The sequence below is a fragment of the Talpa occidentalis genome, unplaced genomic scaffold, assembly GCF_014898055.3.
Source record: "Talpa occidentalis isolate TD23 unplaced genomic scaffold, MPIMG_talOcc4v2.1 talOcc4.14, whole genome shotgun sequence".
Classification (NCBI taxonomy): domain Eukaryota; kingdom Metazoa; phylum Chordata; class Mammalia; order Eulipotyphla; family Talpidae; genus Talpa; species Talpa occidentalis.
Window position 1 is genome coordinate 3,202,764 of NW_023601433.1, and position 13,891 is coordinate 3,216,654.

At 46.3% G+C, this 13,891-nt stretch overlaps 1 long non-coding RNA gene across 3 annotated transcripts in view; it reads left to right on the forward strand.

The window, feature by feature from the left end:
- Positions 1-13,891, forward strand: part of LOC129145705 (uncharacterized) — an 83,514-nt gene that overhangs the window by 1,124 nt on the left and 68,499 nt on the right. Inside the window, exons 2-4 of one of the 3 annotated variants that reach the window (XR_008551630.1) lie at positions 2,762-2,840; positions 4,309-4,435; positions 4,623-5,082. This is a non-coding gene — a long non-coding RNA (uncharacterized LOC129145705). Of the gene's footprint in view, positions 1-2,761; positions 2,841-4,308; positions 4,436-4,622; positions 5,083-5,788; positions 5,924-13,761; positions 13,867-13,891 lie in introns of those variants that run through there. The other 2 variants (XR_008551631.1, XR_008551632.1) reach the window with 2 other exon arrangements.

Genomic DNA, 13,891 nt, shown 5'->3' on the forward strand with positions numbered 1-13,891 from the left:
TCTCCGCAGGGTCGCAGGGTAGGGCATATGCAGGAACGTCCAAATTTATGGATTACGTGGAAATCAAATTGCAGTAATCTCCCTGGCCATCTGGTCCTGGCGCCAGAGCCAGGACCTCCCAGAGACCTTTGCCGGGCCGGTGTGGGGCTGGGCCAGGGCTGGGTGTCGTCAGTCCAGGAGGGTTTCTGCCCCTAGAATTGGAGCGAGGAGGGGGGGCAAGAGAGGGTGGCTGCACTCGAGTGGGGATCCGGTACCCCCTTCCTTCCCGGTAACTCTGCCTGTGCACAGGGCGGCCCATCTGTCTTGGTGGGAAGGTCGACCCTGCAGTTTAGCAGGCGTTGGTGCACACATTTCTGGAGCTGGGTGGGAAGGGGATTTTTTTTCCCTCAAGTTAGAGACAGACGTCTCCTGTCCCCCCGAAGAGGTGTGGCCTTAAACGTCTAACTTGAGGTATGGCCTGGAGGGGGCTTCCAAGTTTCCTCTGCAGTGATCTGGGCTCTGCTTCATGGTTGTCAGGAAACCGGGCGCTGACGCTTTGGAGGAGGCGTGGAGGAGGGCCACGTGAGGCCGGGGTGGGACTCAGCTCTGCCCCTTAGCCGCGGTGTGTGCTGGGCAAGTCCCCTGACTTCCGAGCCTGGGTTCCTCCGCTGCAAATTGGGGCTGCAAGTCAGACAAACCCTGAGGCGTGGCTGTGAGGATAAAGTGAGAATGAATATTTCAGCTCAGAGGAAGCTGTGTCAGAGGGAGGGCTGGTGTCCCCAGTGAAGGGCGCCCCCCGAAAGGGGCCGGCACCAGGGCGGTGTGGAACAGGCCTGGGGATGTGTGGGCGGCAGGTGGGAGTGCTGTGTCCTGGCACCTTCCACTCCAAGGCGTGAACACCCTTCGGTGGCCAGTTTCCGTCCACCAGTGTGGTGTCACTGAAGGCTGAGTAGGGCGGAGGCGCTCAAGCCGCTGGGTGTGAACTGAATCCGGCTCAGCTCAGCCCCAGCCCACTGAGGGTGAGGCTGCTGAATACACACCAGTCCCCTACTGGCTGGCAAATAAGCACCTGCCTCCAGCATCTCCTCCTCCTCCTCTGTAAGCTGACCTTCCCCTTCCTCTGCTGCTAGACCGCTCACCCTTCTTTTGCTGAAACAGTTATGGGGATCCTGCTCCTGTGATGTGGCCCCATTGCTGTCAGCGATCCAGGCTGTGCCAGACACCGTGGATCAGTGACAGAATCCCAGGCCTGAGCTGCCGGGCCAGCAGTGGAAGGAACCCGGTTTGTAACATGATGCTCGGCCTGTTGCTGTCAGCATCCCTGGGTGGTGCCCTCCTAACAGTGCCCCCAGCCACAGGACAAAGGAGGACCTGATGTTTGGAGGAACTGGGGTACCGGGGAATGTACATCTCTGTTCAAATAAAATTTGCAGAGAATTTGCCTAAATGATTAAAAATGTAATCCATGTGACCTGCTTCACCAGCTTGGGATGCAAATATCATCCCATTTCTTTTATTTCTCTAATTAATTGCTTGAATGATCTTCAGTGTTCAGAAGTTCAGGATCTCTGTTTGAGGTTTCTTGCCCCACTGCATTGGTGGCTTGGTATAAAGTAGACCTACTTCCAAGGGCCAGGCAGAAACACAACTAGAGCAATTAGTCTGCTAGCTGATGGTCCTCCGGTAGGTGGCTGCTAGGTGTCCTCACTCTGGACTCCCAGCCTGACATACAAGCTGAAATGGCGGGGCCTGGAAATGAATGGAATCAGACAGTAGCAGAAATAAATGTGATAGGTGAACAATAGAGAGTGGTGGGGTCTGTGGTGAAGTGGGATTACCACAGCCATTTGTGGCCAAACGTGGACACTGTTGCCAGATCATCTCATACTTTCAAAAGAAGCAAGATATATACAGGATTTTATTTTTAGGGCCAATCTGCATGGGAAAAAATGCACAAATCAGGATGAATTCTTACATACATATGTTCCAGCATCCATATAAAGATATGGAACATTTCCATCCCCAGAAGGTTCCCTTATGCTCTTTTCAAGTCACTAGCTACCCGTCTCCCACCAAAGGTAACTCCTAACTCCTGTATCTATAAGTTTTGTCTGATGTTTACCTTCTATGAATAAAATCTTACAGTGTTTGGGTTCTTTTGTTCAATATAATACTCTTGAGATTTATCCATCTTGCAGATATCAGTAGTTCATTTCTTTTTATTGTTGAGTGACACCCAATTTATTTACCCAAGCTCTTGTTGAGATCCATTTGATGGTTTCCAGTTCTTTTGTGCATAAAGTTGCTGTGAACTTTCACGTGTAAGTTTTCTTTGTGGACACACGCCCTCATCTGTCTGGTGTAAATACACACAGGAGTGGTTTATGGGGCCCTTGAGAGAGTGTGGTCAGAGAACATACTCTGTAGGATTTTAGTCCTTTGAGATTTATCAAGACTTGCTTAATGTCCCAGCATGTGGATTATTTTCATGATTGTTCCACGTGAATTTCATAGACATTATATTCTGTAACTGTTGAGTATTGTCTTCTATGAATTTTAATTGGGTCAAGGTGGCGGAGAATGTTCTAGTCTTCTATGTACTTTATGGTGTTTTTATTACCACCAAATAAAAATATTAAGCTTTGTGGATTTATTTCTTACTTATGTTAATTTTTGTTTTGTTTATGTTGAGATTCTCTTACTAGGCATTTATGATGGTTAGTTAGGTCTTCCTTATGAACTGACTCTTTAATCATTGTAACATCCTTTTTTTTTTTCCTAGCAATATTCCCTGACTTGGAGTCAATCGCTCTGATGTGAATTATAGCCACACCAGCTCTCTTCTGATTAAAATTTACTTGGTATGTCTTTTTTTCATCTTTTTACTTCCAAACTGTGTCCTTATATTTAAAATGTGTCTCTTGCAAACAACATAATTTGAGCTTAATTCTTTATTCAAACAAACTTAAAAAAAAAAAAGGAAGTGTCTGGTGTATTTGCATTTAGTATAAATAAAAATATGGCTGGTTTTAAGTTTAGCTCTTACTATGCATTCAGCCTCTTATACATTTCTCATTTCTCACCTTCTTTAGAATCAGTCAAGGATTTTTATTATTCCAATTTTATTCCTCTTTTGGCCTTTGAACTACACTTCTTTATATTATATGCGTGTCTGTTCTAGAAATGATAATATGCATCCTTAACTTTTCACATTTAGGAAATTATTAGTAATTAGTACTGATTAGTATTATACTTTTGAAAAATGTAAGAATCTTACAGAGTATGATTCCTTTCACCTCCCCCACAAGTTGTGCTATTTTCCTGTTTTTTATATCTAGATATGATATAAACTCCCAAATTCAATGCTATTATATTTTTGCTTAAGTCCTTGTATATGTGTATATATACAACTATTTTGTGTCTATGTATATTCTTCATTTTTCCCTGAAGATCTGGACCCCCATCTGTTTCTCAGTCTGAAGAGCTTCCTTTAGTATTTCTTTTGATGCAGTTTACTGGTGATGAATATTCTCTTTTTTGGTTTTTCTGAAGATGTCTTTATTTTATTATCATTTTTGAGTTATGTTTTTCCAGCATGTTAAATTTTAAATTGACAGTTTTTTCTTGCCGCACCTAAACCTTGTGATCCCGTTGTTTTCTGAATTCCATTGTTTGCTGGGTACATTGTTTGTATTGTTGAGATGCTTGCTGTAAATCCTGTGGTTATTCCTCTAAATCGAATGTCTGTCTTTTCTCTGACTGCTCTAGGAGTTTGTCCTCATCTTTGGTTTTCAGTGGTTTGACTATAATGTGGTTAGATGTGGTATTCTTTGTATTTATCCAACTTGGAATTTACTGAACCTCTTGGATCTCTGGGTTATATGTTTCACAAAGTTTCAAAAATTCTGGTAATTATCCCCTCAAATACTTCCTTTCCCCAATTATCTTTCTCCTTCTCTTTTTGAACTCCAGCTGTATTTATACAGGCCGTTTGACTTTTCCCCACAGCACTCAGATGCTGCATTCTGGCTTTTCTTTTCTTCTTAATTTCCCTTTCCTCTTTGTGCTTCAGTTTTGTTACCTTTCTTATTGACCTTTTTTAAAAATTTTACTCATCATTTCTTCTGCTTTTTCAGCCCACTATAAAGTTACACTTCATTTCAGATATTTATATTTTTAAATCTGAAATTTTTACTTGCTTCTTTTTTAGTGTCTGTTTTTCTAATGAAATTCTTCATCTTTTTCCCAATTATGTTTACAATTTCCACTAATTTCTTAAAATGTTCAATTTGTCATTTTAAAGTTCTTGTCTGTTAATTCATTTTCTAGGTCATCTGCAGGTCGTCTTCTACTGATCATTGTTCTCTTTAGTAGAGTTGTCATTCTTCTTTATGTTTATTGTATCTTTGGATGTGAACTAGATGTTGTGAAAAAAGAACAGCGTAAACTGAAGTAGGTAAGTTTTATCCCCCAAAGGTGATGTCCTTTCTTCTCTCGGTAGTAAAACAATGATTTTATCTAACACTGGCCTTAAATATCTTGAGGATGGGATCAGGCGTTCTCCTGATTTACATATTTAGTGATGATGATATTTCGCTTTGATTTCTTTTTACTGGCTTTTGATCTCTTGCTCTGTTTCCCAGCCCAGGTCTGCCTGCTGCTGCATCCTCAACAAACATTCTGTGGGGGAGAATTGGCAGGCAGGGAGTGCCATCTACATGTGGCCCAATCAGATGCCAACCCATCATGCCAGCCCTTGTGGTTGTTACAAATGAGCTTGGTTTTCCCTTAGTTCAGCAATTACCCCTATTGCAGGCTTGCTTCCTCACCTGTCCATGTCCCCAAGAACAAAAACAACCATTGGGTCTCTATTCCTTTGTGAAAGGTTTGTCTATCATAAGAACTTTGTTCATCTAGATTTCTCTGCATCCTTCACTCTTTGAGGGGTTTATAAAATTTGCTTTTGTGGCTTAATAGTTTCTCAGTGTTCTGGTGGAATGGCTGCCTTTCATGACCTCTTCATCCCAACTGAGTCAGGTGATTGTTCCTCTAATGCAAGATCATCTCATTTTCAAGTTGTCAACAAATTCTAATGTTTCAAAAAGTTATACAGCCTGAAGGAAATGCTTCTGTGGCTTAACTGTTCTGAGCCCATGGGCCATGCGTTTGTAGCCCCTGGGCTGAAATCCTTTATTGATTGTTGAATCATTGTTGTTGGGGTAGCTGTGATTTGTAATATCTTACTTCTCTGAAAGATGGTTTGAGATGTTTGCGAACATCTTTTTATATTAGAGAATCTATCATGCTTATGTTCTTAATGTGCTCCTGTTTCCACAAGCTCAGTGATGGTGGAAAATGTAAAGACTCTGCTTGATAAGGTCATTGGTCTTGTGGTTGACAATCCTCCCACCACCTAAGTCCATGCGTTGTAGAGTCCAACTGCAGAACAGGCAGGATGGGGTCTCCTGGTGGGGAGCTAGAAAGAACTGAGGTTGCTGGGGGGGGGGGGAGAGAGAGAGAGAGAGAGAGAGAGTGTGTGTGGTGGGGGAGAGAGAGTGTTGGGGAGACTAATTAGCTGGGTAGGGCTGACCTTGAACCAAACTGCCAAGTCTGCTTTGATGTGTAATTGCAAGGATCTGGACAGAATACCAAGTCACCCCATCTCCAAGTCCAGTGAGGGTCTGAGGGTTGGGTCAGGAAGCCTGTTAGGAGGACCCAAGAGGTAGAGGATGGCCTGGGACAGGGGCTGATGGGAAGTGAGCTGTCCCCAGCCTTGCTAACACACTTTTTTTTTTTTTTTTTTTTAAAGATTTATTTATTTATTTATACAAGCATTGGGTACAGTCAGACATGTGGAGGGTGAGAGAATTCACCAGAGCCAGAGCAGGGAGCAGAGCAGGCAGAAGGACCGAAGTACACTGCTGAGGGGAGCAGCGGGTGGCAGGAGAGGTCTGCGCGCCATGTGGGACCCTCCTCCGGTGGCCGGGGAGCAGCCGGGGATCGACTCTGCGCCACAGAGGCCGCAGGCAGCTTCTCAACCCAGCGCTCAACCGCTGCACCACAGGGGAGGCTCAACACACTTTCTTCTGGCAGCTCTCCCTCGCTATTAATAAAACCAGTTTTTCATCAACTTTGTGGAGAACAGTTAATCTTATTCTTCTCAAATATAATCCTTAATGAACCCTATGATCAAACTTTTGACAGAGCTTATCATTCTCCAGGATTTGAAGTTCTGCCAGAAGGTTTCCCTGGGGCTTGAGGGGATCCTTGAAAAAACCAGGCACCTGTGCTGTGGAATATGGAGGGCACCCTTGGGCCCAAGAGGTGAAGAGAGTTGGAGTTCACCGTAATGCTCGTTATTTGCTGCTTATTTCCTTTCTTGGATATAAACATGCTGCTATAACAGAATGCCCTAGACCAAGTGGTTTAAACAATAGGCAGTTTTCGCACAGTTCTGGAGGCTGGAAGTCCGCATTCAAGATACCAGCAGTTTTGGTTCTGGGGTACGTGTCCCGGCTTGTGGACAGTCATCTCCTGCTCTCTCCTCATGCGGGGGAGGGAGGAAGTCTGGGTTCCTTCCTCATCTTATGAAGGCGCTGATGCCCTTGTGGGGAGTCCACCCTCATGACCTACCTAGAGTAAGTGATCTCCAAAGACCTCGCCGCCTAGTATCCTCTCACTGGGGTGGGGGCTTCACCTGGGGATTTCAGGCGGGCACAGACATGCAGTCCACGGCAACTCTTGGTGATTCCTCTCTGGGATGTCTGTGTGTCTGTCAGTTCTGCAGCATTTTCGATCTCCCATTTCTAGTTTTTTCTTTCCTCCTTTGGCCTCTGCTTATCTTTGTTGTGTCTGTTTTATTTCAGCTTTAGAGTCTGTTTCATTGCTTCTCTAATGTTGTGTAAGCAGTTCCTTTGCCTTTCAGAGAATCCCTACATTGGGTTAGTCATCCTTGCTCTTCTTGAAAACTTAAATCCTTCCATTTATTAAATAAATGCACAAGCTTATGTGGATTTTTGATCAGGCAAACAGATGCACAAAAACAATGCAATTCTTGTGAATCTGTTTCTGTACTGTGTTAAAAGAAAAAGTGACATGCTTAACAAGCACTTTGCAGAAATTCAAAGGTTAATTTAGAAGTATAAATACTTGGAAATGCATCCAGTTCCTGTAAACACTTCTATACAGTTCAAAATAAGTGACATATTTAATATCAATACTGTGAATATTCTAAATTTAATTTGGATATATTAAGTAAACAAATGCTCAGAGGCATATAAGTTCTTTCAAAGGCAGTCACCAAATGGACAGGAATGCTTTTCAGTGACTGGAGTCATTGGTTTTTTTTTTTTTTAAATGCATTCTCAGCGGAATCTTAGAGAAACAAACCTTTGGGTTTGGAATGTCAATAAATGAGGTTCACAGCTCAGCCTTGCCCGGTCTCAGTAGAGGCCGAAAGGGTGGCGGGAGATGGGCATTAAAAAAAGGCCCATCAGGCCTCCTGGCACCGCAGGCTCAGCCCAGCGTTTATCACTGGCCCCTGTGTTCCCTGCCCCTGCTCCCCTCTACCCCCCACCCACTCCTGTTGCCCTGGCCACATGACACAGCAGCAGACCTTCTCCACATCCTGAGCAGCCAGCTGAGCGGGAGACAAGAGGTTTACTGCATCTGAGTCCATCTGGACTGGAGCAGCAGGGACGAGCTGGTGCCAAGGGCTCCCCTCACTCCCAGGTGACTGTGCAGTGGAGAGGCAAGAACCTCTCTTTGGGCTGAGATGGGCCCGACACTCACCCACGGGCAGGACACTTAGCAGTGGACGAGTTCCTTGGCTTTACTGACCTCCAGTTTTCTTCTCGTAAATTGAGGTTACTAATGCCTCTTGCAAGGGCTGGGGGAGGTGAAATTAAGCTCACAACAGAGATTCATCTCGATCCAGAAGCAGAAGTGAAGCCCTGCTGTTAGCAGGAGGGTCCTGCACGAGGCACTTGAGGGGACAAAATGATGAGTAAGAATTAGTCTGGGGAGGAGGACACGATCGCCAACGAGCCACTGAGTAGATTCTTTCTATGCGGGTTTCCAGCTGCAGTGGGAACTACGCATGGTCGATACCCAGCTTAGGACACTTGCTGTAGCGGACTTGTGTTATTTGCCTTTTAAGCATCCATTGTCTATATTTTTGTAATTTTATCTGAGGATCTCCCTCCTGTTCTCTCTCAACCTGTGTGGGTTGATTAGCCGCCTCCTGGCCCCAGGCTGATGCATCTTAGGCTCACACTATCAGCGCCTTTCCTTCCCCTGCTGACAGCGAGTGCGTCAGAAAGTAGCATGCAACTCAAGGCAGCCAATCAGATTTAACTCTGGGACTTCTGTTTGTTGCAGAATTGGGGAAGTGGACTCTCACTTTCTTGTAGGACTTGAATGTTGGAGCCACTGACTTAGTCATCTGTGATTCTGTCAGGAGAGTCTTTAAAGGAATGGGTCCCATCAGCGGAAGAGGACCTTTGAGATGAAGAACCAAGTTTTGGTGATACTCCTTGAGCACCTATATCCAGCCCAAGCTGAAGCCAGATCTACCTTGGAATTTTTTCACTACCTGTGTCACACTTGCCAATAAGGCAAATCTTTATTTGATTGAGGACAATTTGGGTGGGTTTTTAGTGTCCTGTGACAGAAATGCTCCTAACACACACCAGGATGTCTGGAACAGCCCCCCAGTGGGCTCCTCAGAGGCCCTGAAGCCCATGAGAAGACCACATGCACAGAATATTCCCCCGACGTCGGTGCCTCCGTGCACGTACCCACATCCGCTGCAGACCATGAGGCAACATTCTACCCCCCACCTCCTCCTTCTGTTCTTTTGCTGGTGAAACCCGCAGTCCTGGCGGTGGAAGCACCTGTGGCCAAGATGGTGGGTACTCTGTGCTTTGGGCCCACACTGAGCCCACTCTGGCTCCAGTGGCCAGTCCTCAGCCCTCAGGGTGGGGACATTTGTCTGGCACCGGGCAGGTGCTTAGAAGACATTGTGGAATTAAATTTGGGGGTGTCTCCCTGATATAATAGGGTGTTCTTCTCAGGGAAACTGTTTACTCCATGACCCTGGAGGAGTGGAAAAGGGAGGCAGAAGTCTGGGAGACAGGCAGGTCTTTGATGGGAGGTGGAAGTAACCAAAGACATGTTTTGGCAACAGACTTAGTCGGGGGCCCAACCGCCGAAGCAGACGAGGTCAGGGCTGCTGTCTCCTAATGCAACGAAGCTCGTTGTTTAGCTCAAATGCAGGTACTCGTGTGCTGACAGGTGCTTTCCCTGTGACAACCCTCTCCTAGGACCTGAAAATACCTCCCAGCCAAGAGGAAGAGAGAGGGGGAGAGACCTGGAGAGAGAGATGGGAAGAGACTTGTGGGCCTCTTCTAGACCAGCCCTGGCAATGTTCGCCTTCACTTCCGATCCCATGTCGTTGGCATGACAGCAGGGAGGGCTACTAAGGGCCCTGCCGTTGAAGAGATCGCTTGCCTCAGTCCCCGAGGGGGCGCATGCTGAGCTCTGCAGGGCGAAATGGGGAAGCTACAGGTCACGTAGGAGACAGCAGAAGAGGTGTGGGACCGGGCGTGTTGTCTTGATTTTAGTGGTTTGTGGGAGGGCGTGGGTGAGCAGGGGAAGACTAGTTTGGATAACTCCAGGGGGCTTGGAGTAGGGGGACTGCCCCAAGTTCTCTGACGACTGCCCCTGCAGTAAGCAGAAGGAGCGGTGTGCCAGTCCCCAATGTAAGAGCCCAGGGTGCTGGGGTGAGTTTGAACTGTTGATTCAAAGGCATGCTCTTGGGCAAGTTTCCCATCAGGCATCGCACACCGTCACGTGACCACTGTTCTGGTCAAGAAGGGACCACAGCCACATGGACGGTGGTCCCATCAGCCTGGACCCCGTAGGTGGGGCTGCCTGCACCATCAGACTTTGTCACTACCTGCCATGACATTTGCTTAATGACAGCATCACCTAACGATGTGGTTTTAGAACATACCCCGCTGCTAAGTGGGGTGTGCCTGCCTGTACTATCTCCAGTAATCTGCTGACCCCAGGAGGGTAGTTTCCCCAGGGGTCATTAAGTTTCCTGATGTCAAACCATCAGGAAGGCAGGAGCCAGACCCCGCCGGGCGCCCAGGGAACAGACCCACTTGGGGGAGCCCATCTGCTCTCCTCCGCCCCTCTTGACGCGGGAAGGGCTGGCACGCTGCAGGGTGAAGACCTGGATTGACCTCCTGCTCTCATGGCGTGGGGCTGTGAGCACCACCACAAGCCACGGAGCCACTTTCCTTCTCAGAACATCAGCCTCCCTGGCTCCCGGAGGGGACAGGAGTTGGCATTGCAGCTCTCAGTGGCAGCCCCCAGAGTGCAGCTCAAATGTTCAGTGTTCTTTTGTGGTCTTTCCAAGTGTTCGGGGCGGGGGGATCCCCAGGAAGCTCTTAGAGGTGGAACTGAGCTGTCATTCAAGCAGAACTCCCACCCCCAAGTGCTTGGAATGGGACCAGAGGAGCGACCTGTTTCCCCAGAAATCACATGCAAGGATGCTGAGGACAACAGAAGTGGCGAGGGGATTTCATGCCACCTCCAGCTGGGAACATGCATGGCTCAACGGGAAAGATGCTGATGAGTGACTCTGCCAATACTTTAAAAAAATTATTCTTTCCCCCACTTTAAATCAGTACATACTTGCTAAAAAAATAAGGTTAAATATAGAAAAACACAAAGAGCAAGTAGAAGGCACTCCCACCACCCCCTTGTAATGCCTGGTAACATTTTGTTTCTGTTTTTTTTTTTTTTCCTTGTGGTATTTTCCCGCTGTGAAATAACTTCAAATTCATTTATTCGTAATCAAAAATTCATTTCGATGCAGAGTATGTGCAAAATTCAAAAGTCACAGAGGATGTTGCCGTGAAAAGAAATCTCCCTCTTGGTTCCCTTCCTGGAAGTCGGCCTTGACTACCAGCCACTTGTGGTTCTCTCTGAGTTAGTCAATGCACATACAAGTCTATGAGTGCATATTCTTTTATTTTTAAACACCCATTCTCTTGTGGCATGCACCCTCTTCAATGACTTGCTTTTCCACATCATAGTGTATCTTAGAGAAGGCTCCACATCCGCTCTGGGAGCTGCCTCATTCATTTTAAAGGCTGCATAGTATTCGATTGTATGGATTGGATCATAATTTATTTAACCAGTCTGATATTGAAGGATATTTAGTTTGTTTCCAGTCTTTTGAATTTTTAACAACGCCGCAGTGAATATTCTTCTACATAAGTCATTTCACACAAATGCAAGCATAGGCGTAGGATAATTTTCTGGAATTGCAACTGCTGAATTAAAGACTCTACACAATTTAAATATTATTGTTTATTGCTTCTACAAAGGTCACAGGCATTGAAAATACATAGAATGAGAGAGTTATTTTCTTCATACTCTTGTCAATAATTTGCTATTAAGCTTTGTCAGCTTGGCCAATCTGATAGGTAAAAATGGTATCTCATTTAAAATTACTGATTTTTTTTATATTTTAAAATCCATTTATTTCAGGTATTATTAACTACTTTATTTTGTCCACATTTTTCTGTTGGACTGTGAGCTTATTGATTTGTAGAAACTCTTTATATATTAAGGGAATTAGCTTTATGTCTGTGATAGATGTTACAGATAGTTCCCGCTATTTGCTGTTCTTCTTATCATTCTGTTTAACATTTTTTATAAAGAAAATTTTTTATTTTTGTGAAGTTAGTGTAATCAGTCTTTTCTATCATAGTTTCTGGGTTTGTAATCAGACTTTGTAAAAGGCCTTTCCCACTCCAAGAGTGTAAAAGTGGTTCTGGTACTTGTGTGATTTTATTTTATACATTGGAACCTTTCTTCCATCAAAAATTGATTTTGACATAAGGAATAAGGTTGAGATCAGACTTCCCCCGCTTCTAGCTAGAGACACTGCAGGGTAAGTAAAAGGTATCAGGCTTTTCTGCCCTCCCACCATCTGCGGTCCTGAATGAATGCCTGATGGCGGGCACCTGAAATAGGGTGTGGGCATATGTAAGTGGGTATACCTGGGCTGAGAGACAGAGCTTATAAGGGCGGCGTCACGGGGATGCCAGTGGAATAGCAGGACGAGAACAAAAGAAAGAGCAGCAGAGACCACGAGAGAACGCCGGAGAGACCAGAAAGAGTGAAGACTCGCTGGGGGCTGAGAGGCCTGCCAGCCTCCCGCCCCCCCAGCACCTCTGCCTGCCGTGTACCTGGTAAATCCCAATAAAAGCCTGAAAAGCCACCGAGGGCTCCAGGACACTCCTTTTGCCCATCTTCTCGGGTCATAGATCCTGCTCAGTGCCCATCCTGCCGCTACAGACACCTTATCCCAACATCGTTTATTGTGCACTGCATCCTTCATTCTTCTGATTTGAAATGTTGTATTGCCAGTGTGCTGTGTTTTTACTTGTTTATGGAAGCTGAAGTTTATATTATGGATGAGTTCTCTAAAAGACAAGAACAGACTAAGGGAGGATTGATCAGGGAAGGTCTATGTGAGGAGGTGACATTGCCACTGATGTTGACAGGACCTCTCTGGTGGAAGCAACAGCATTTGCGAGGGCTCTGAGGCAGGAAATTACTTGGGGCATTGAAGGAACCAAAGGAGAGAAGCCTGGTGAGGCTGAGCCCCAAACCAGGGAACAAGTGGTATGAGATGAGGCTGGAGAGGTGGGCAGGAGCCTGGTCAGTCCTCATGGGCCATGTGAACTCTGGTATTTATCCCATGAAATCAGGACCCCCCTGAAGGGCTTTCATGGGTATTTTAAAGTGTCTTTTTAAAAAAGTGCTTAAGATGCTAGTTGAATGCATGAAGACACAGGTATGAGTTTCATTCTGCAGGGGTGCAGAAATCCCTTTCTTTCTTTCACTTCGGGGGTGTCCAGCACAGCCCCCAGGCCCTTCTCCCTCCTCTTCAATGCACTGAGAGTTGGGAGACCAGCCTAATAGCCAGTAATTAGCTTTTAATTAGAAAATCATGGCTTTGCCTCCATGAAGGGACAAATGCCCTTAAAAATTGAATCACTTTAATTGAATGCCTCTTTTACCAGATAGTTCTGAAAATTCTAGACCTTTCATTAGGAGCCCCATCGAGCAAAACCATTTGAAAATGCTCTTTTAATACAGACGCCATGGGAGCATGTTTTGAATATAGTTTTATCCCGAATGTGGTCCGGTTCTTGTTCAGGGGGGCTCCTCAAGGTTCCACGGAGCAGCATGACTCCAGGCAGGGCTGGCCCAGCGGTGTCAGCATCGCCTGGGAGCTGATGGGAATGCAGAGCCCCAGGCCCCAGACCTCCTGAGTCCAGCTTGTGGACTGGGTGGGAAATCTATGTTTTAGGGGGCTCTCCAGCTGCTTCCCAGGCACTCTCAGGTTGATATTCAGAACCCACAAGGCAACTAGGAAGCGCCTTGGCAGGCCGCCTCACGGAGATCTGCTAATGAAATGTCTGCGGACAATCACCTTGTCTGCAACAAGGTGCACCAGGCACCCACTAGGGAGCATGATCCAGCTTCCCTTGGGGAGTCTGCCTTAGAGTCCTGCTTGCTTTCCAGTGTCGTGGACTTGATCAGGTCACAAGGCCGGGTGCTGCAGGAGTACAGGGACACACCTGAGGCGGGTGGCTATCATCCTGTTCCCAGCACCAGCTCTCCCTTTCTGGGGGCAGTTTTTTATGCTTTGGGGGAACCACCTCCTTCTCACCCCCCACTTTTATGTTTCAGGCAAAGCAGAGCCCCCCCAGGCTCCCAGTGGTTGATGCTCACGAGACAGCGGTTCATGGAGCTTGCTGGAGCCAGGACCAGCCCCGTCAGAGCCGGCAAAGGCAGGTGTGTGTGTGTGGGGGGCGGCTTT